The following is a 21,299-nucleotide window of genomic DNA, read 5'->3' on the forward strand; positions in this document are numbered from 1 at the left end:
TATATCATTTTAAGCTTGATCAAATCAAGGTTTTTATGATGTCTACCTCTAAAAAAGAGCTCTTTTCCCCCAAAGAAACCTGAAAATATAGTACATCAGTTTCTACCAAGTTAAAACCATGTTTCCAATTATTATAAAATCTCATAAATATAAATGCAAAGTTGGCAGCAATTGCTTCTTTTGAAAAAGAAGTCAAATCGCACATGCAATAGTTTTTTTGCACTTTTATTGATTATATTTCCTCTGTTCATGATTATTTATTAATTCATTAATTAATTTATTTACATTTTGGAAAGTTTTGGAAAGTTGGGTTTTTTCCTTGGCATTTAGAGCTGTAAGTAGGTATGACTTTTTAATTTCTGCAGGAGAATTGCATTCTTAGAAATATAATTTGAAAATGACATCCACAAAGACACTAGAATTTCCTAAGTGATTCTTGAAAGGCTGTCCAAGTGGTCAAAGGCTTTCTGTGGGCACAGTGAGGGATCTTTGCATAGACCCTGATTAATCTGGATAAGAAATTTGTGAGTCAAAAGTCCTGGATGTATCCTTGTAAAAACTCAGTTGTGGAAAACTCTTCAGTGGGTAGAAAGACAGCAAGTACTATTAAAGAGGTTAGATGAAGAAAGCTAAAATGTGCATTGTGTCTCAGGTTGGACTTAAATAGCCAGGTCTCAGTCTGTGTATCCACCAGTTCATTTGGGTAAGTTTGTGTGTCATCTTTTAACAATGTTTTTAACAATGTAAACTTGGTGAAAGAGCACATTCACTTTACACCGTGTATCTGTCATGAAGTATGCATGCAATTAAATGAAATTAATATGCACATACAAACAAACTAAAAATCTACAGTGGCATCATCTAAACAATAGCAGTTTTTTGCTCCTCTAACAACAATTCACATACTTTACCTCTGAGGAAACCTCAGTAAATACACAGGCTTTTCAATATATCTAGAAGATCTGAATTTTTAGTCTGTGTACTACTGCATATCCACCAGAAGCTAAAGGCCCTAAGATCTTCCATGTTGAGCCCCAAAATAAGGGTCCTTAGGGACTGTCTGGTTAAGCACTCAGGCTGAACTAATTTGCTGAGTCAGTCACATATTAAATAGGATTTTATGAAGAGTATAAGTCACAAGTTAAATAGGATTTTTTAAATCAAAACAAAACTGTCAAATTTCATCTGAAATGTAAAGTATATTTTAAAAGTTCAGATGTAATGTGTTCCACATGTGATATAAATGTGATTAAATACCCTACCATAATCTGATTTAGCAGACGTTTCAAAGGAGTACCTGGCTGTACCTGAGGTATTTTTGAGTGAAATTGCCATGTTTACATGAATTACTGAGAAAAGCTTCCCTCAAAATCAAGACTGACAATGTTGTGATCTCATGCAATTGAAATAAAATTATTCACAGCCTCTGCTGTTAATTTGATACCAGAAACATGATTCTCAGATTTTCTGCCTTTTACAATGATGCCATAAACTGTCTTTCATATAAAAGCAAATATTAAATATAATCCTTCATCAAACTGCTTCCTTATACCAAACAACCAAACCTAGAGGTAATGAACTTCAACTAGACTGCTTCCCAAATCAGTTATGGGCTAGATGTTGCAAGAGCCAGATGATAACCACAGGGACTTTGTAAAAAATCTGTCACTCTTACCAGTATCACAAAGTACCTGCTGTTGGAAGCACCATTTTTCTCATACCTCATGCCAGCTTTCAAAGTAAAGACAAAAAGTCAGGAATATGGGAAGGCTTTGGGTGTCAAAATCCAAAAATTGCAGCCCAAAAATCCCACATGAGGTAGCTGACTGGCTAGCTCAATAAGAACCTCTGTTCACAATCTGCTTTTCATTCCAAAGCAAAAGCATCCCTGAGCCTTCACTTCTGTATTGTATAATAGGGTTATATTTACCCTGAGGAACTTACTTCTAGAAATTAAGCAGACAACACCTTAATCACCTCAAGCATAATTGAAATTATAGAGGAAAATGTGGAAATTAAAAATAAACTAACAACTTTAGGGTATTCACAAAAAAAAAAAGCAGTTTCAAAAGCTGTCTTTCTTTTATATGCTGTTGAACCCCTACTGGTTGTATCAGTCAGGAAGTAAGTGTGAGACTTTTACTGAGTTTTACATGATTTGGGAAGGGCTCACTCTTGCAGTCTCTGAAGAAACCCCTACTGGTTATAGGGTAGTCCAAACAAGACAATTCACACTTCTTGTAGAATAAACAGAAATCAATGCCAGATCTGTGGAATCAGAAGCCAGCAAATAATACAAGGCATCACTCCAACAGTATGATAACAGCACAGACAACCATAACTCCACATTTTGGTCTTTGCTCCTGGAACTACATTTACTTTGTGTGTTAGTTTTATTCTGATAACTTTTTGATGTAAGACAATGTAATTTAAAACTATATGTAATACTGAGCTTTGAGTGCTGACTGAGACATTTAAGCTTAAAGTCATCTAGATTGATTTTTACCTTTTCTCTGAGGAAGATCTTTTGCTGATAAGTTATGCAAAAAATTGCAAACACTGATCATCTTTTGAACAACAACAAAAAAAAAAATAGAGGAAAGGTTGCTTAATTCTTGGGAAGGGCAAATGTAAATACCAGTCTTTAGGAGGAAGGCTATAAAGGAAAAGTAATGCTTGAGAACATAATTTGTATGACCAACCTCTAGAAATGCAAAAGCATCAGTCGGATTTCCACTCACTGATTGATTATCATTTATCTTCAACTAGCTTTCTACTCTAACATGGGCTTCTATCTTTGCCAAATCCTGTTTCCACAGACACACTAGTGGAAAAATGCAGCCCTAATTCTGGGTTCAGACTCTGCTGTTGATATCAGGCTCCAAAAAGTTAGGCTTTCTTATTAAATTATTTTTTATTGAATTTGAATCTTAGCCAAATGATCAAGTTGTTAAAGCTGAAAATAATTAGGACGGACATCTTTTGAAAGGACTGAATCACAAAGAATAAATAATCATGCAAAACCTTCTGATAACATTTCACTAAACTCTAAAATGCCAGTGTTAGAACTGAGGAAAGAAGGAACCAGGGGTTATATAAACAACATTAAAGTGAGGATGAAAGCAGCTAGAAAAATAATAAAAACATGTATAACTGTTGAAAGAAAGGAGAATTTAATTGCAACAAATACAGAAGCAAGGTAAAAGAGAACACTGGTAAAGGAATTTAAAGGATGTAAGGAGAAAAAATATATTTATCTGTGAAGAAGATATCTTTCAGATCTAATATAAAAAGAATCTTTTAATAATTATTTGAACAATAGGGAACTCCTAGGAATCTATAAGAAAATGAACAAAGGCAGGAAAGGGTAAACAAGAAAAATGGGGTAAATACAGTCATGTTAACCTGCCATCAGTCCTGAGGAAAACAATGGGATGACTGGTATGAGACTCGATTAATAATGAAAGGAGGGAAATATAATTAATGCCAATCAATGTGGTTTTATGGAAAATAGATCTTGTCAAACTAATTTGATATTTTTGTGAGATTACAAGTTGGGTTGATAAGGTAATAATGTTGATACAATATACTTAGACTTCTACAGAACATTTGATTTCATGCAACAGAATGCATTGGTGTCATGGTTTTATCCCAGCCAGCAGATCAGCCCCACACAGCTGCTCTCTCACTCCCCCCACAGTGTGATGAGGGAAGAATTGGAAAAGTGAGTAAACTCATGGGTTGAAATAAAGATAATTCAAGAGATAAAGGGCAAGCCACGCATGCAGTCAAAACAAAACAAGGATTTACCCCAATTTACCCCTTCCCATAGGCAAGCAGTTGTTCATCCATCTCCAGGAAAGCAGGGCTCCATTACAAATCATGGTGACTCGGGGAGACAAAGGTCATCATACCTCCTTCCTTCTTCTTTCCCCAGCTTCATGTGCTGAGCTGTATGCTATGGGATATCCTTTTGGACAGCTGGGGTCACCTGTCCCAGCCATGTCCTCTCCCAGCTTGTTATGCACCCCAGCCTCCTCACTGGTGGTGCGGTATGAGAAGGAGAAGAGACCTTTACACTATGCAAGCACTGCTCAGAGTAACTAAAATGTGTCCTTATTATCAACACTGCTTGCAGCACAAATCCAAAACTTAGTCCCATGCTAGTCACTGTGAAGAATATTATCTCTATTCCAGCCAAAACCAGAACAACTGGTTAAGAGGGATACAAAATCAGCATGGCACACATCAAATAGATTAAATCTCTCAATCTAACATACCTCAAGATGTAATAATAAATGGGATATGATCATCAAGTATCTCTGTTTCTAATAAGATCCTGTAGGTCTTAGGTTTGAGCTGTTATTTCTGAAAACACTCATTGATAACATTGGGATATTAAAGATTGAAATTATTTGAGGTTTTAGGACACAAGAAAAAAAAAAAGCAAGGTTAGAAAATGAAGAAAGCCAGGTTACTGAATCTGTATCAAATAAAAAGCTTAATGTATGTTCTTAACACCTTTCTCATACTCTCAGCACCCTTGTAGCACACCTTTTTCTCAGGCACTAGAATATATACGAATCGCAGCAGGTTGAGATCAGGCACAGGATAAATCTTATAGTCTTTTTCTGTAGCTGACGTCTGGGTTGTCTGCTTGGCAGATTTTCATCATTTTGGCATCTTCAGCTACAGATGGCAGAAAGAGTAAGGGGAACTTCAGAAGTGGTTTTGGCCAGATTAATGTGTAGGCTGAGGTGGGTGTTGCTAATCAACAAGAAACCTTTAACACCTCAGACTCTGTGAAACCCAGGACAGTGTGAGCTTCTCCAAGATAGCTCATCTGGAGAGTTTGGAGGAGGTAGCTCTCATAGAACATAATAATTACCAGGCTGTGCTTCTGGCACTCTGTGTCTAGCACCAACATGCAGCTGAACATCTTGAAAATCTGGGACCACCTGAGAGTGCATGGGAAATTTTCTTTTCTCTCTTGAGGTTTGAGTTGTCTGTGGAATCTCCAGCTCATCCACAAAATGTTGGCATCAGACTCTGGAATGAATCTTATGACCCAAATGGGTGGTTTCCCTTAGCAGTAAATCACCTTGAAGTGCACAAATCTGAAATTAAAATCATCCTGATGGACATCCTCAGACAGTTGGATTGATAATGCAACCACTCAAACTCTTTGTTTTAGTATTACATTTGCTCCAAAAGGCAGGATACCTGAAGGAAAGTGAGATCCTGATATCAAAAACCAGATGTCTGCCTGATTACACTAACTACCTATTCTCTTTGAACATTTCTTTAATGTTTGGAAATTTCCTTAGTGTGCTTGCTTTTCAAAGGCTTTATCACCAGAGGCTAGACTTGGGCTGGAGCGGTCCACGTTTGGTATCTTATCTCTTACTACTTCACTGCATTGAATTAATTCAGTCTTTGGGGGTTTGGCCCTGAAGTGAGGCTCAAAACTAAGAAGGCTTCATAAAAAATATTTTAAATGTAAGTCTATGTGTTATTGTAGACTTGAAGCACTGTCACAGATTTGAAGACAACAGACATAAAAAAATTAAGGAAGTATTCCTAGGAAGCAAACCAGAAAGAGCTTGTGATACCTTTTCTTTTATTCCAGACACTTCTTTCATAACAGAATCCTACTTGTCTACAGCCTATTTTGGCATATTCTCCTATTCACAGCAGAAGCTGTGCAAGCTCCACTCACTGGGCAAACTCCTCGGGACCATCTACTGGCCAGCTTTTCAAAGCATGCTGTTGCATTGCTTTATCAGAGCCTTTACTGGGTGAAACAAGGGGGCATCAGTGAGATTTCTTCAGTCTTTTAGCTTTCTGACATGACAAAGAGGAATTTTGTCATCCATTTAAATTCCCCACAATCCGGGTAGTTCTTGCAGGCACCTCAGACTCCTATGCCTTTCATGGCCATGGTTGGCAGCTTTTATCTATTTTACCATGCTGTCTGGAATCTCTAGCTGATCTTGAGACCAGTGGTTATGGGAGATCTCTTTTCAGACCGTTTCTCCAGGCACAATATGATTGTGGTACCGAGTAGGGAAAGGGCAGGGAGCATTTAAGGTAAGCTTTTAGCATTAGCAGTATGTCACTTCAATTGCTGGAGTCAGACAGTGAGAGAGAAAAGGCTTTTGAGCAGAGCAGATGAATTAATCTGCCTGCAACCTTTACTGAGCAGCAGACAAATGTGTCTATTTTACCTTATCCCTGTATGACATAGCGTTTCTAATGAAGACACTGCATTTTTGGAACTGCTACGGCTGAAGAGTGATGTGCCGCTTCTCCCTACTTGAAATGTCCTGTAATCATTCACATTTGAGATTTATGGAATCCTGGTCGCAATTTTGTTTTTCTGGGAGAATCCCAGCTCTGTCAGTTATAAAGATACTGTTTCATTAATGAGTACTTCTGGAGAAATGGAAAGAAACTTCTAAAACTTTTGTTTGCTTTAAGATTTAACTACATTATCTTTGAGAAATTACCTGTGAGGACAGGCTGGTGGATTGGTACAGGAAACCTTGGGACTGTAGAAGGTCACCAGGATTATGAATTTTCTATTTTATGTACTATTCTCTTCCATACCTTGAAATATTGGTAAGTTTGTGAAGTTTTTTGCTTGGAGGAACTGTTAAGACCTGTTTGTCTGTCTCTGTTTACATCTTGGAGGGTTTCTGAGGGTGTTCTTTGTCTCTGGAATCTCTGTTTCAAAGGGGCACTGCAAGTCTTCATTTGATCCTATACTGGAAATCTTTGTCATCCTCACACTGCATGGTGAAAACCTGGGCAAGAGAAGACAATCCTGATATCATGTTGTCTTCAGAAAAACGTACGTAAAATCCTTGAAAGTGTAAAATTGAAATTTTAGTGAGCAAGTTAATGGCTATGTGGCCTCCACAGGAGCTATGTGCAGGCCTACTCCATGCAAAGCAAAATTCTACAGTTGGCAGGGAGAAAATAAGGAAAATGAGAACTGAGTTCTTTGACTACAGAATTAGAAAGGAGGCACAGGGAAGAAAAAAATGGAAGTAATATGATAACTGAGAGGGCCACTGCACCCTGTTACTGTCATGACTTTCCATCTAAACATCTAGGTTTAATAATGCCTGTACCTCACCTACATGTAGGTAGGAATGGTTAGCCCTTCTTGGCTGTCTAAAGAGATCCTTGCCTTGTATAATATAAATATGGATCTTTTTGGCAGCCGAACAGTCAGAAGTTATGGTAAGCTCAGATGTAATAATAGTGTGGGCGTGGGTATCTACATTATTTGAAAAAAATAATGTATGGCCACTGATGGGAAGGAGAGAAATATATCTGATAAAGAAGGCAAAGATCAAGTTGTGCAAAATGAGTGCTTTAATGAACGTAGTATGAATATATCAGATGTTATCAGAACCACAGAATATTCTGAGTTGGAAGGGACCCACAATGATCACAAAGTCCAATTTGTAAATGAATGGCCTGTACTGGGATCATACCCACGAATTTGGTGTTATTTAGCACCATGCTCAGGCCAATGTACATGAGGAGACCACCACATTGTTTGCAATTGCCATTCTGGATTTTAGCTCACCGCAAATAATGACCTGAAGTTGTCCTTTTTTCTGCATTTGCTGGAACTTTTCAGTACTATGCACAATTAACATTGCTTTCTGTGGAGCTGGGGTGATACAGCAGTCAAGTAATTTTTAATTTTGCCAAAATCCACCTCTGAAACAGTACAGTTTCTCTGTTGGTACTTGATATCCTCACTCTAACTGCTTCTGCCCATGAGACTTCTATTGCTGACCTTAGGCAAATACCAGTGTCAAGACATGCTTGTGTTACACTGTACCTTTCGTCTTGGTGCTGTAAAAGCTGTATGACTGAGACTGAGGTGGCAAAAAGTATTCTGTAACAACAGAGAAAGAGAAAACTGATAATGTCAAAAAAGATTAACGTCTGAAGAGAAGTAGGCACAGATAAGAATACCAACAGAGGCCATTGAACCAAAACTTTTAAGAGTTATTCAACAGCTTGGCTGTTCAGAAATAGATTTCAGTTTCACATGAAAAGTGACTTTGAGATAATTTTTGTAAAGCAGACTGTTGAGTATTACCACATGATTTTTATTTTTTTAGGAGGGGGCAAGAGTAGTGCTTGAGCCAACAGGTAAAGATATTGCTGCAAGAGAAGGGAGGAGGATTGGCAACAAACAGCAGCAGCGCCTATAGAAATGCACTGGGTAAAAAAAGTCAACAGGACTGATTCAAGGGCATGGTCTACATGCAATTTTAATGCTATCAGCACTTATGTGGTAGTTCTTTTTAAGCAATTAAGAGATCTGAGGCACTAGAGCCCTTAAGTATCAGTCCCATGAACCAATAGATGTGAAGCCATGCTGCTGTCTGCCCTCCTGTGATGTGAAGAATCCTCAAGACAAAGAATAAATAATCATGACTGGGGAAACCTGCTTAACCAGCTGCACTGGTCAGGGATCAGCTGGGGAAGATCCCTGCTGAGAAAATACGATTTTTCTAGATTTTTAAGTCTGGATGAAGCCCTTTTTCCCATATGTCAAATCTAAATGTTAGAGCAACAATAGTTTTCTGCACATACATATATAACACATTTTTTTCTTATAATTTTTAAAAATCTACTGAAGTTTCTCTCCTTTGAACTAAACACATGCATATGGAATATCTATTCCTATTAATAATATTTGTGCTGCATATCCTCCAAGTGGTTCGTACACATTGATTAGTAACTACTTGTTTACCCCTAAAATTATAAGTCTTTGAAAAGGCTCTGAAAATACAGCATCTACCACATGAAAAAAAAAACCAAAAAGTAATATAGAACAATTTTCAAAAATTGTTTCTGCAATTAAAAATTGCATGTTCAAGCAGACACATTTAAGAACAAATATATTGATGCATTAAATAAATACTTGGCAATCATTTGTGATGTAGCTAGCAATCAGAGAAAAATTCAGTCATATCTTAGTTATTCTAACTGCTTGGTAAGATGTTTGCAAGTTCTTGGGTTAAGATAAATGCTGCTGATATGTACTGGAAAGTTGCTCTTTTACCAATTGAAGAAGAAAACAATTCTGCATAGTCTTCTAAAAGAATTAATTTTCTCAAAGGTCATGTGTAACTGACTAAAGCTGCAACACAGACAAATCTGTGACTGGTTAGTTGCTCTTACAATGATGTCTACATCTTGTCTTCAAATGGTTCAGTTTATTTGTTGATAGTAATAGTTGTCACAAAAACTTTATCATGAGTAGATGAGAGCTTCTTTGGTGAAATGTTCTTAGGCCAGCTGCTTAGCCTGTCATATTCTAAAAGCATCAACCTCATTTTGTCCTGTCATAGTTCACTTCCAGTGTTAGCTGTGGGGTAACTCTATGCTTGTACTTTAAATGGTTGTCATTACCTTGTCATGGTTATAATTTATGAAATTATTTGGGAGGTTGATTTATTCTAAATGTCTTAGTTATAAAGTATGTGAAAAATAGGTTCTGATTGGATTTTTTTTGCTTTATTTCTGCCTCCTGTGGTAGTACAGTTTCTACCATAAGACAATTATTTTCTGGTCAGAAACTCTTACCTCCTTCACATTCTATTTAACTTGAAAACCAGCTGGGACTTCAGGCTTGTTCTTAAGTTCAGCATCTTGTCATATACTTGAGTACACTTTGATTGATACAGATACAAGGTTCATGTAACCATACAAGGAAAACATTATAGACTTGTGGAGAGGCAATTGTCATCAGCAAGCCAATGTACCTGGTCTGAGATGAATTTCCAGATCAAAATGTGTATTTTCTTTTTGCTTTTTTGACAGAGAGTAGTACTTGACAGGTTTCTGGTTCTTTAGAAGTCTCTTGATGGCTGGAAGAAGTGACAGCCCTCAGATCGGAATGGCGCGCAACAGGCTGCTGTGTTCTTGTACAAATCAAAGCACTCTTTCAAACTTGAACCCTCTCTTCTGAGTTGGGAAAAGTATATGGGAAAAATGATTGTTAAACTTTAAGTAGCACAGATGACTGTTAAATATTCAGGTTAGGAAGCACTGTACAAGAGTCTTAGGCTGACAAATTTGGTCTGAATATCTTTAAGGAGATAGCAAGAAGGAAAAGAGGGTTTTGTGTGTTTGGCAATACATTGTTAATAACATAAGCAGGTTCTCAGATATTTCTTTGACAACTTTGAAAGGATTAAAAATTGTGAAGACTTCCTTTCTTGCAATATCATATTTAGTAAAAAGACAGGCAAAATTTTTAAAATCTTGAATCATTTTAAGATGAAAATGGTTACATTTTCCCAAGGTGCAGAATGGAAATTTTTTTTTTTAGTTAAAAACAAAAAGTCTTGTCAAGTTTTTTTTTTTAATGTTGATGAAAAATAACCTAGTATTTCCTGCCATCCATAAGAGAATTTTCAATAGCCACTGAATTATTTCAACTAACATATTTGAATCAGTTACAAACACTGATAAACCTATATAGATTCTCCATTTTTATTAGCTAAATAATAAGAAGCATTGCTTTTACTTCTTTGCAACTGTTTTATTTTGATCAAGAGAGCATGTTAAAATGTATAGTTTGTGGTTTGTGAAAGTGATGTCACAAAATGCACCAATCACATTTGGCATCAGCTGCTGCTCCCTCTTCTTCAACACCTCCCCAAAGGAACCTTGTAGCCTGCAGGCCAGGGATTGTGAGGGATCTGTCCCAGGGTCCAGCCTTAAGAAGCACCACTATAGAACTTTTATGCTGCTTTATGCCAGATGGATGTTGTTGGGTTGTGAGAGAGTACATTATGTAACTCTACTCAGGACAAGAAAAGATAAATAAGACAGATTCCATAATCAATTCCATAATTGATGGAAAAAAGAAGAAAAAGCTGCATGCTCATAAGCTACATGCAATCCTGCTTGCAGAGACTCTGTGGTAAAAGATACCCGAGCAAAAGTAATTCAGTGGGGAAGTGAACATTTTAATCATCCTGGCATGATTCTGGGATGATAGCTGACTTAATACTGAAGCATTTTTCTTAAGGGATTTTGCAGTACTCTTTTTAAAGCAGGAGTTCCTTTCTACTTATTTGGACTCTTGTTGCAGCACTCCAGTTTGGGTGTTGATTGGTGAGAAATTGAAGTGTATTGCTGGTGGTTTGAATTAAGACATCACAATATTTGAATGAAGCTTTAGGATCAGCTCAGAAATGAACTTGCTGACAGAGGTGGAATATTCAATTAGCTGTTGTGTCTTCTTCATCTGTCTACAAAAGCACAAATTTAGTGGGATATGGGATTTGCCCATCTGAATTAAGTAAACACATGCCCATTTGGGTACAGGTGCAACAGGTCACGTCCTTCTTCCTAATTCTGACAATAAGCATGGAACAAGGAGGGCAAAGAAGCTGTATGAAGGACACTAGCAAATAATCTGATTATATAAAAGGTTGTTTTTTTGAGTTATTTAAAGGATTGCCTGGACAAATCTTGTGTGGTGAATTACTTTCTTATGGCAGTATGCAGTACGTTTTTGAAAAATACCTTTTTTATATCTTCTTTATTGCTATTTAAAAAAAGGTTTCATTAACCTGATATAACTGGCAGGGAATTATCATTTGGATTATTCGTATTCCTTACAGGAAAGGTTGCAATACATAGGGCTTTCTCTGTTTTGGTTTCTTGGGTTTTTTGTTTGTTTGTTTGTTTGTTTGTTTTGGTGTGGCTTTTGTTTGTTTGTTTGTTTGGGATTTTTTTGTTGTTGTTGTTTTTCCAGTAAGTACAAATTTGGTTTGAGGCATGCAAAAAAAATGGAAGTCATTCATTGGTATGGTCAGGCATGAGAATATAATGCTTGAAATATTTTTACCAAAATTATGGATAGTGAACTGTCATCTCCATTTTTCAGATCCCAAGGAAAATTTGAGATTTTTGTTTTTGGAATTGTGAAGATAATTAACAACTAAGCATCCTGGCAGTTCATAATCTATCAGTTAGAACTGTGGTTTATGACTTCTGTGTTATTTTCTCTCAAAGTACCTAAGCTCTTCAGGATATATTATTTGGGATCAAAACTGGCTCACAATAATGCCCAGACTTTGTTTTTTGGTGATGACTTTTACCTGTTGCATTATGTGTAACACAGTCTCCTTGTAACTCAGATTCCCATCTTTAGTAATTACATTTGACCAGCTTCCTGAAGACCTCTTGAAACTGAGGATTTAAATGGTAAATGTTGTCATTACTGAGTAGCAGTAGTTAACCATAGTTTCTCTAATTGAAATTATAAATATAAATTAGTATGAAAATATTGGGGTTTTTTTAATGTGAGACAAAAGAGGGTGTAACGTCATAATTTTTTTCTCCCTAGCATTTAACAGGTTTTTCTAGGGACCTGGGGCACTGGGTGGGAAGCCGAAAAAAAGAAAATGTCAGTTTTTACATACCGAATTCCCCAAGTCAAAACTGATTCAGATGTCTTATACTCATCTCCCCAGGTGAGAGGAGATTTTCTCCACCAAAGTGTCAAAAGCACTGAAAAGAGCTAATTTTACTGGGTTTGCTTTATGTGAGAAATAAAATGTTCCACATTGCCCTGTTTAACAGTACTGAGACAATGCCCATCTGTTCCAGCAATGGGGATCTCTCTGATGGAATGTTCCCCCTTATTCAACATACATAAACATCATGTGGAGGCTGAATTCTTATTGTAACTGGTAAACAATGAGATTTTAAAAGGTCTGAGGATAAGATTAAAATGATGTTAGAATAGCAAAGTTTGATTTAAACAATACTGATTTCCTGAGAGGGTTCTTGATGTAATAATCTTGTGGGATACAAACCCTGACTGAGACCTCAGAAAAAAAGTTGTTATTCCTCAAATATTGCTTCCTAATTAGCCAACACAAACAATTAGGAAATGCTTCAGGTAACTTTAATCTCTCTGCCTGGCTACACATTGTTCATTTTTTATGCCAACAAATACATACTGATATTTTAAAAATGTTCTCTATGCTAATTTTCTTATTTCCTCATCTGAAAGACTATAGCTTCCTGACTCTTAATTTCCTTTGACAGTGAATGGTTTTGTTTCTTATTCACCTCAAAATAATGTATTGTTATGAGGGGATCTATAATAAACAGTATCTAGGAAAAAAACTATGATGTTGATCAGTTTTGACAACTAAAAATGCATTATTAATGGAATAATAACATTGGAAGCATCTTGAAAAGAAGCTGATTTTGAGGAGTTTATTTTTCTCTTCAGACTGAGATTCATTCTTCTAGTTTAGAGATACTTCTGGGTGGACAGGTCATTACAGAGAAGAATGCCAAAATTATTGCATGTTAGAAAGCCTTGTGATGCTGCCTGTCAAATATAGAATGATAGGTACACTTAAAATAAAGTCAGATACATTATTCCCATTAAAATCCACTTTTACAATATCTGGTTTGACATATAGAATAGATATTTTAAGTGGGCATATATGTCAGAAAGTGAAATTGCCTTAACTGCTTGATTTTACTTAATGGCTGTTGATGAAAGATACCATTTCTTTTTCCTCTATGCACAGTCACATATGAATATAAATACTGGAACAAATATTTGAATAACAATGCAGCTCAGTGCATCTCTCTGGCATTTTTGCGATTGAAGTAAATATAAAGCTAAACCTTGAAGTGAAACTACATGTTAATTCATCCTCTGCAGCTGTAGCAGAGGACAAGTAGTAATATAAATTTGCAATATGCTTACTCATACATTTAAGGTATAGTATCCTTGATATTATTTGCATACACAACACAGTATTTAAACCTCATATTTTAAGTCAGGGTGAATTCTAAGCCACAGTTGTTAAACAATTCACTAAAAATATTTATGCCAATAGCCAAATTATGATGTCTTACTGGCTGTTCTCTAGGAAGACCAGTTTACCATCATTATTGGATTTTATATTAATTATAGTATGTACTTTATTGAATTTGCTGAAGTGCTTTACTGGATATTCTCCAAATTCTAACAGCCAAATGAAATTATATAGAAAGGATCAGCTGTATTTAAGGGTATGTGAAAGTGCTTTAGAGACTGGTTATAATTAAAGAGGTTGTAAACCAACACACAGAGTGCAAATGTCACTGCATAGCCATCCTTTCCTTAGCTTACATAATTGAAAAAAATTTAGCAAGAATGACTCAGTGAAATATGAGAGTTTGATAAAGAATGCACCCAAAACCTCCAATAAACATCTTTGCAGTTTTAAGTAATAGAAAATGACGTCTATCACACTTGTCACAAAACCACCATGCATGAAATGCTTCCCTAAATGCACCTAACATTGTGCATTGGATGAGAATAAACAAGTACAATAGATTAAAACTAATGAGGTTGAGAAAGAGGAGAAAGCATACTTTACCCTCTGTCTTTAAGGTTCTTGGGCCTAACTTCTTTATGTGCCCTAATGAGTAAGAATGTGTTTAAAAAAGAAAGGAATGATAGTCATACATCATTGGTGCTTTATGCAGCATCTTGTACTGCTGGGGTATGAATCTGTTCCTAAGAGGAGATGGGATAGCCAGTGGAAAAATAGATTTTCTCCAGGAGAGACTGGCATAAGGAAGGGGGATCCTAGCAGAGAAATAAAGTATAAACTTCAAATTTAAAAGTTAATTTGCACAAATTTTCAGGGAAAGGCTTCTTGAACTAAACCTACCAGGACCTTTATCACTGGCTTGCTTCAAAGGCAAATACCTGCTTTTCTATTTGATGTGTACATAAGTGAGAAAGAGAAGGTTTAACCTTTTTCTGCTGAAGTCTTCCAGTATCACTAAAGCTGTGTGGTCTAATTGAAAGCTTTTTTAACAACTTCATTTACAACTAACAAAACATTCTAGTGTATTCTAGTGTATTTTCCAGGAAAACCAAAAGAATTATTGTGAGAAAAAGAGTCAGTTCAAGCTATATTCTAATTATTTTTTTTTATTAAGTTTTTGATGTATTTTCTTCAAAAAGAGTTAATTTATTATCTCTTTTAAAGAATGTATTTAATAATAAAATATCATAAACTTAGGTTTTCTCAACTGAATTAAAATCAAGATTCTTTTGCTCTTCTGTGTTATGGCAAGAAAAAGAAATCAGATTCAGCATGTTGTGCTCTCACACTATACCAGCAAAACCTGGACACAGAATATTTTACATATTGGTAGAAATGTTAAGAAAATTAACTTCTACAGTTGTAACTATGAATATCTGAAGACGATTTACAGGTACAACCAGTTGAAAATTAAAATAAAATAAAATAAAATAAAATAAAATAAAATAAAATAAAATATAAAATCTGTGACTCTTGTCTACGAGAGAAAGTAAATGCTTAGGCCCACACATGATATAAAAAATGCTCACTTAGGCAATGACAAATAATGAATACAGTGGTTTGTTAGAGGAAGAGTTCTAAAAAAATGTTGAGGTTAAAAAATATGAGCTATATAATATTTTGAAAAGCTTATTGTTAAAATAATAATAGTATTGTTAAAATTTTGGTTTGTTTCATTATATAAGCAACACTTAATAATCATGGAATGCACTTACAGATGAGATGACGAGATTATTCAGTATCTACAATTATCCCTCTGCACTTACAGGTGATTTCAATTAATATCTTATTTATATTCATTCTTAAAACTTAATTTCTATTGTATCATCAAGAAAAGCTGGAGTAAAATTTCAGAAATTTTCATAGAATCATTTAGGTTGGAAAAGACCTTTTGGATCATCAAGTCCAGCCATTAATCCAGCACAGCCAAGTCCACCTTTAAACCATGTCCTTTAGTGCCAACTCTACACATCTTTTAAATACCTCCAGGGACAGTGACTCAATCATTTCCCTGGGTAGCCTGTTACAATGTTTGAAAACACCTTTGGTGAAGAATTTTTTCCTAATATACAATCTAAACAATCCTTCCCTGGCTCAACATATTCAATAAAGGAGGAAGATTCTCCTTAGCTCTTCTTTTTGTGCTGATTTAATCATAGAAATATTTTTATATCTTTTACAGCAGTGTGCAGGATAAATTCTACATGGGATTTGGCCCTTCTAATTTTCTCCCTGCATAACATCAAGACATCTCTGTAAACTTCCTGAGCTGTCTGCCCCTTCTTCAAAATGTGATAAACATTTTTTTCCCCTGGGTTCTAGTCAAAGCTGTCTGTTCAGCCAGGCTGTTCTTCTTTCCCTATGGCTCATCTCCCAGCACACAGGGCCAGCCTGCTCCTGCACCTTTAAGAGCTCCTTTTTGAGGAACACACAGCCTTCCAGGACTCCTGCTCTTCAGGGCTGCTTCCCAAGGAATTCTCCAGACCAGTGTTCCAAATAGACCAAAGCCTCTGGAAGCCCAAGTGGACATTTTGCTTGCACCCCTCCTTCTGCAAGAGTCAAAACCTCTATCATTTTGTGATCACTGTGCCCAAGACAGGCTCCAGCTATTTTGTCACCCACAAGTCCCTCTCTGCTCACAAACAGGTCCAGCTGGGCTCCTTGCCTAGCTGACTCTCTCACCAGCTGTGTTCAGAAGTGATCTTCTGGACATTCCAGGAACCTCCTAGACTTTTTCTTCTGTGCTGTATTTTATTTCCAGTAGACATCTAGTAAGTTTTCTGGACATACATATATTTCACTAATATGCTGCTGTAGAAAATAGAAAACAATTTTTCTGAATGTGTGTGGGTCAGATTACTGTATGACCAGCTACCAGTTTGATACACAATCACTCCACTTCTCTGTGCCAACCCTGGTATCCAGACAAATAGGCAAATCTGTGTGAGTGGTCCCATGGGCTGAAAATTTGGCCTTAAATGAATAAATGGGGAATAATAAGATCTATGAAGTACTTATATTTCTTTAACCAATAATGAATAATGACAAGTTTCACATCATGTTCCTTTTATTTGAAAATGACTAGCAATCCAGTTAATTTTCCTCATTTGAATAATGCTAAATAGCCAATGAATTTGATCACTTTATGACCATACCCAATGCCAAACAGATATAAACATTATTAAGGGACAAAAGTGCAAGTCTAGAGTTGTGAATTCTATTTTTGGCTCTACACAGGCTTCTTGTCTCACCAGGGGTGAGTTTAAATTTGTAAGGATTGAGTATAAATATCTCTGTTGTATAATTTCTTTACTTAATTAGTGATACTGCTCTTTTGTAATTCCACAGGGTTACTATTTAGTTTCCTTAAAGGGTATTTGTAAATTATTTTGACTTTTGCAGTTGAATATTTTTAAAACATGAATTTGAAAATTAAAAACATGCAGCAAAACCCAAACTGTATGGCATTGAAGTATTACAGAAAATCTAAAATATCAATAAAATAGACTTTTGAAACTTATTCCAAAAACAATAGACAAAAGTAAATGTTTTCTTGTTATGTTAGTGGTATATGTTGCACAATTCACTTGCCAGTTCATCACATCTTCCTTAAGAAGACATCATAAACAATGCTCCCTCTGCAAGTTTTCTGCCTCCTTACCCCCTCCTTCACCGTGTTGTCTTTTGCTCTATGCAATGCATATGCATATCCATACAAAGATATGTTAATATATATATTGAGATTTCATTAAGAAAAATATGTTGAGAAAACATAAATATTTAACTGATACTGGGAAAAGAAAAAGTTGCCTATGCAGTCTTAATTCTGCCCCATGTTTTCAGTGAATTATGAAGGACTTTAATTTCAAGGTCATCTTGCCTTTCTCAAGAATAAAATATAAAACCATATGCTTTTCTTCTGCCAAGGCAAGTATAGAGAACCACACAGAACTTAATATAAGCACACATTTAAACTGTAGTTTCAAAACACACCACAGATTAAATACAAAGGTGCAGAAATATTTTTGCTGGCCTAAGTACTTGATTTCTGCAATTAGACAGAAGTCTTCTCCCCAGCTTAGTCTAAGGAACTCAATATTGGTTGTTATCAAAAGTTATGTGTCATTTGGTTAAATTATTATAGGACATGTTGAGAAAGTAGAGTCTTAATAAATATTGGCTGTTCTGTTTCCATCCTAGGTGTTTTATACCCTACTGAGATTGTAAAATAATTTAAAAACTGCTCTGTGACACTCATGAGCAGGAAGAGTCAGTACACTCCATTGTGTGTTGAACTAACTTTCTCTTCTTCACAGCTGGGGCATGGGGGAAAGGCTGAGGATGTTTGAATGTTGATGGGAGTTCAACTAACAAAGCATATTCAGACAGTAACACATCCAGGTCTAGACCATCTAGGTCTGCCTTCCTAGAAGAGGAATGTACATTAACCATCACAGAAAAAAAAAAAAAAACAACAAAAAACCAGTTGAAAATAAAAAACCCAAAGAGAATATGCAGAAGATACATTTTAGTTGCAGAAACATTGCATTCATACATGAAGTTACATGCAGCATGGTGCATTGAAACTTTTTCCATATCTGAGTGCTTCTTTTGTCCTCCTCCACCTAATCCACGTCTCTGAGGATTTATTTACACATTTGAAGCCTACATGGACATTATAACATCTACCATCTTTCACTTTCAACCTGTTGCAAGAATAATCTTTCCATATCTTTAAATCTGACATTTCCTTCCAGTATCATACTGGTGTGCAGTCCATCCATGCTGCGCAAGGCTTAAGCCATGACCCAGTAAAAGTTTTCCTGTGCATGTACAGAACAGTTTTAAAATCGGAATACCACACGGCTCTTTTGGGGTTACAAAGAGGAGCTTTTTACAGGTGAGGAGGGAATAATTCCACCTTCCCACATGAAACTGGAACTTATTTCTTCCCCTGAGAGGGGAAAGTGAAATAGATAATATTGTAATGCTGCTTTTTAGTAGAGAAAACTGGTATTGGAAGTGCATCTTTTCATGTCTTTGAGAGAAAGAGAGAGAGGAAGAGAGAGAAAGAAAGAGAGAAAAAGAGAGAGAGAAGGAGAGAAGGAGAGAAGGAGAGAGAGAGAGAGAGAAAGAAAGAGAGAAGGAGAGGAGAGAAGGAGAGAAGGAGAGAAGGAGAGAAGGAGAGGAGGAGAGGAGAGAAGGAGAGGAGGAGAGAAAGAGAGAGAGAGAAAGAAAGAAAGAAAGAAAAAGAAAGAAAGGAAGAAAGGAAGAAAGGAAGAAAGGAAGAAAGGAAGAAAGGAAGAAAGGAAGAAAGGAAGAAAGGAAGAAAGGAAGAAAGGAAGAAAGGAAGAAAGGAAGAAAGGAAGAAAGGAAGAAAGGAAGAAAGAAAAAGAAAGAAAGATGGCAGCAAATACAATAGATAAGTATGTAAGAAATGTAAAGGTAACACTGAAGCCAATGATTTCTAAGCTTGTCTATGTAAGGCATGCAGAATTTCAGAGATAAGACTGGTTCACTGCTGTTGATCAGATAAATGTTACTATTGACCTAGTTAGAGGAAAGATGAATTGTCAGGCAATTCCTAACTCCATTAATGGGTTAATAATTTTAGTATGCTATTCTTTTTTGAAAAGGCTTATTTAAATGTTTATCAGTTGTGCAAAGTGGAGCAGCACTGGAGATTCGCAAGGGAGAACTGATCATTGCCTATGCATGGAAGCGTTGTAGGAAGATTAAAATAACATTGAGTATATTCTGTAAATGAAGGAGAGAACTAAAAGAAGCCTCCAGAGTCCATTATAAATTTTAATAATACATCAAGGTAATGTAACTGAATAACCGATCTCTGAGGGAAGAAACACAACATTTGGCTAATATTACAATTTAAATTATGAAAACAAAAAGAGCTTTTAGTTAATCTTGTCTTTCTGCTTTTATTCTTGAGGCTCTTTTTTATTTTCCCTGAATCCAAAACACCATGTAAACAAATAAAAGTACGGGAGAAAATAAACAGTTTGGCATCTCAGTAGATTAATTAATGCGCTTCAGCCTTGGCACCAGTAGGCGAAAATTATGTGCATAAATAATATCACTAATTAAAAAGATGCAGATTAACATGCAAATAATGTTAATGAGGATCTGCAATTCCAGAGTGGATTCGCATAACATCAACAATTTAATGGGTTGGAAGGCTTGTGTTTGCATTACATTAATAAATTTCAAAGACCTTGCATAAAAAAGTTCTGTTGGAGCCTCTGTTTCCCACTTGTGAGTTGTAAATTCTGTGGGCAGTAGCAAACGCTCATCGGCAGATGCCAAAGTCATTATCTCAAAGACTGTTGAGATGGTGCCATGTGCCAGTGTGACCAGCTGTTGGGAACTGGGCAGTAGGCACTGCACTGTGCCAATTATTCATATTATTTGGGTAGTCTTGATATTTATTTAAACTGATTAATATTTTGTGCTCTGCATCTTGATCTGGAGGGAAATCACTTTAAGCAAGCAAAGTTTTAAAAAAAATCTTATTAGCCTTTGATGTGTCATGGATGGTTGAATGCATAATGGAATTGATTAAGCAGACATAATTTCTAACCATAGGCAAAAACAATATAAGATGTCTTTAATGATGTCATATAATGTTGAGATAAAATATCACAGGATCACTCTAAATGAATTGTAATAATCCAGATTTTACTGAAAAATGAGGACCATTATACTGCAGTATCCTTTTTTTGCTCCTGAATTGAGGAATACTCCTCTGAGGGCACTACTTACAGAGAGAGCAAAGGTTAAGAAAGATTAGAGAAAACTCGTTTTTGAATGCCATGTAACTCTTCATCATTTTCTTTCCTATTCTATGATAACCATTATCTGTTCCCCACCCAGCCATTCTACTGTGGCTTTGAGACCCCACAACACATGGGACAGAGCAATTTCCTGAAGATGGACCCTTACAACATGCTAGAATTGTCCATCTGTGTAATCTCTGAACGATTCAGTAATCTGAGTTCCCTCTTGTGCATCTTCAGTAAGAGTAATAGCTGCAAAAAGTGGTAGAAACAAGGAGGAAAACTTTCACCAAGTCAAAATGTTTCTTCACTCACCTAAGACTTAACAAATAAAGATAAGAAGTATAATTTTATATTCATACCTTTTCTGCCTTTCAGAGTAGTATCTAGATATTAAAATTGTTGCCAGATAAGAAAAATTTGTCAAGTGCTTTATAGTGAAGTGACTCAGAATAAGCACTTTGCAAGAGCTGAAAAAGAGTTATTTAGTGGGTACTATGTAAATACATGGTATTCAGCTTTCAGAATAATCTTGGAACAATGGAGTATTTTTCAAATCCAAATCAGTATATGGAAAGGTTAGTCATGTGTATTTACACATTGATAA

Source organism: Pseudopodoces humilis, chromosome 1, assembly GCF_049639895.1.
Source record: "Pseudopodoces humilis isolate 2021_Gansu_Grassland_sample_001 chromosome 1, ASM4963989v1, whole genome shotgun sequence".
Classification (NCBI taxonomy): Eukaryota; Metazoa; Chordata; class Aves; order Passeriformes; family Paridae; genus Pseudopodoces; species Pseudopodoces humilis.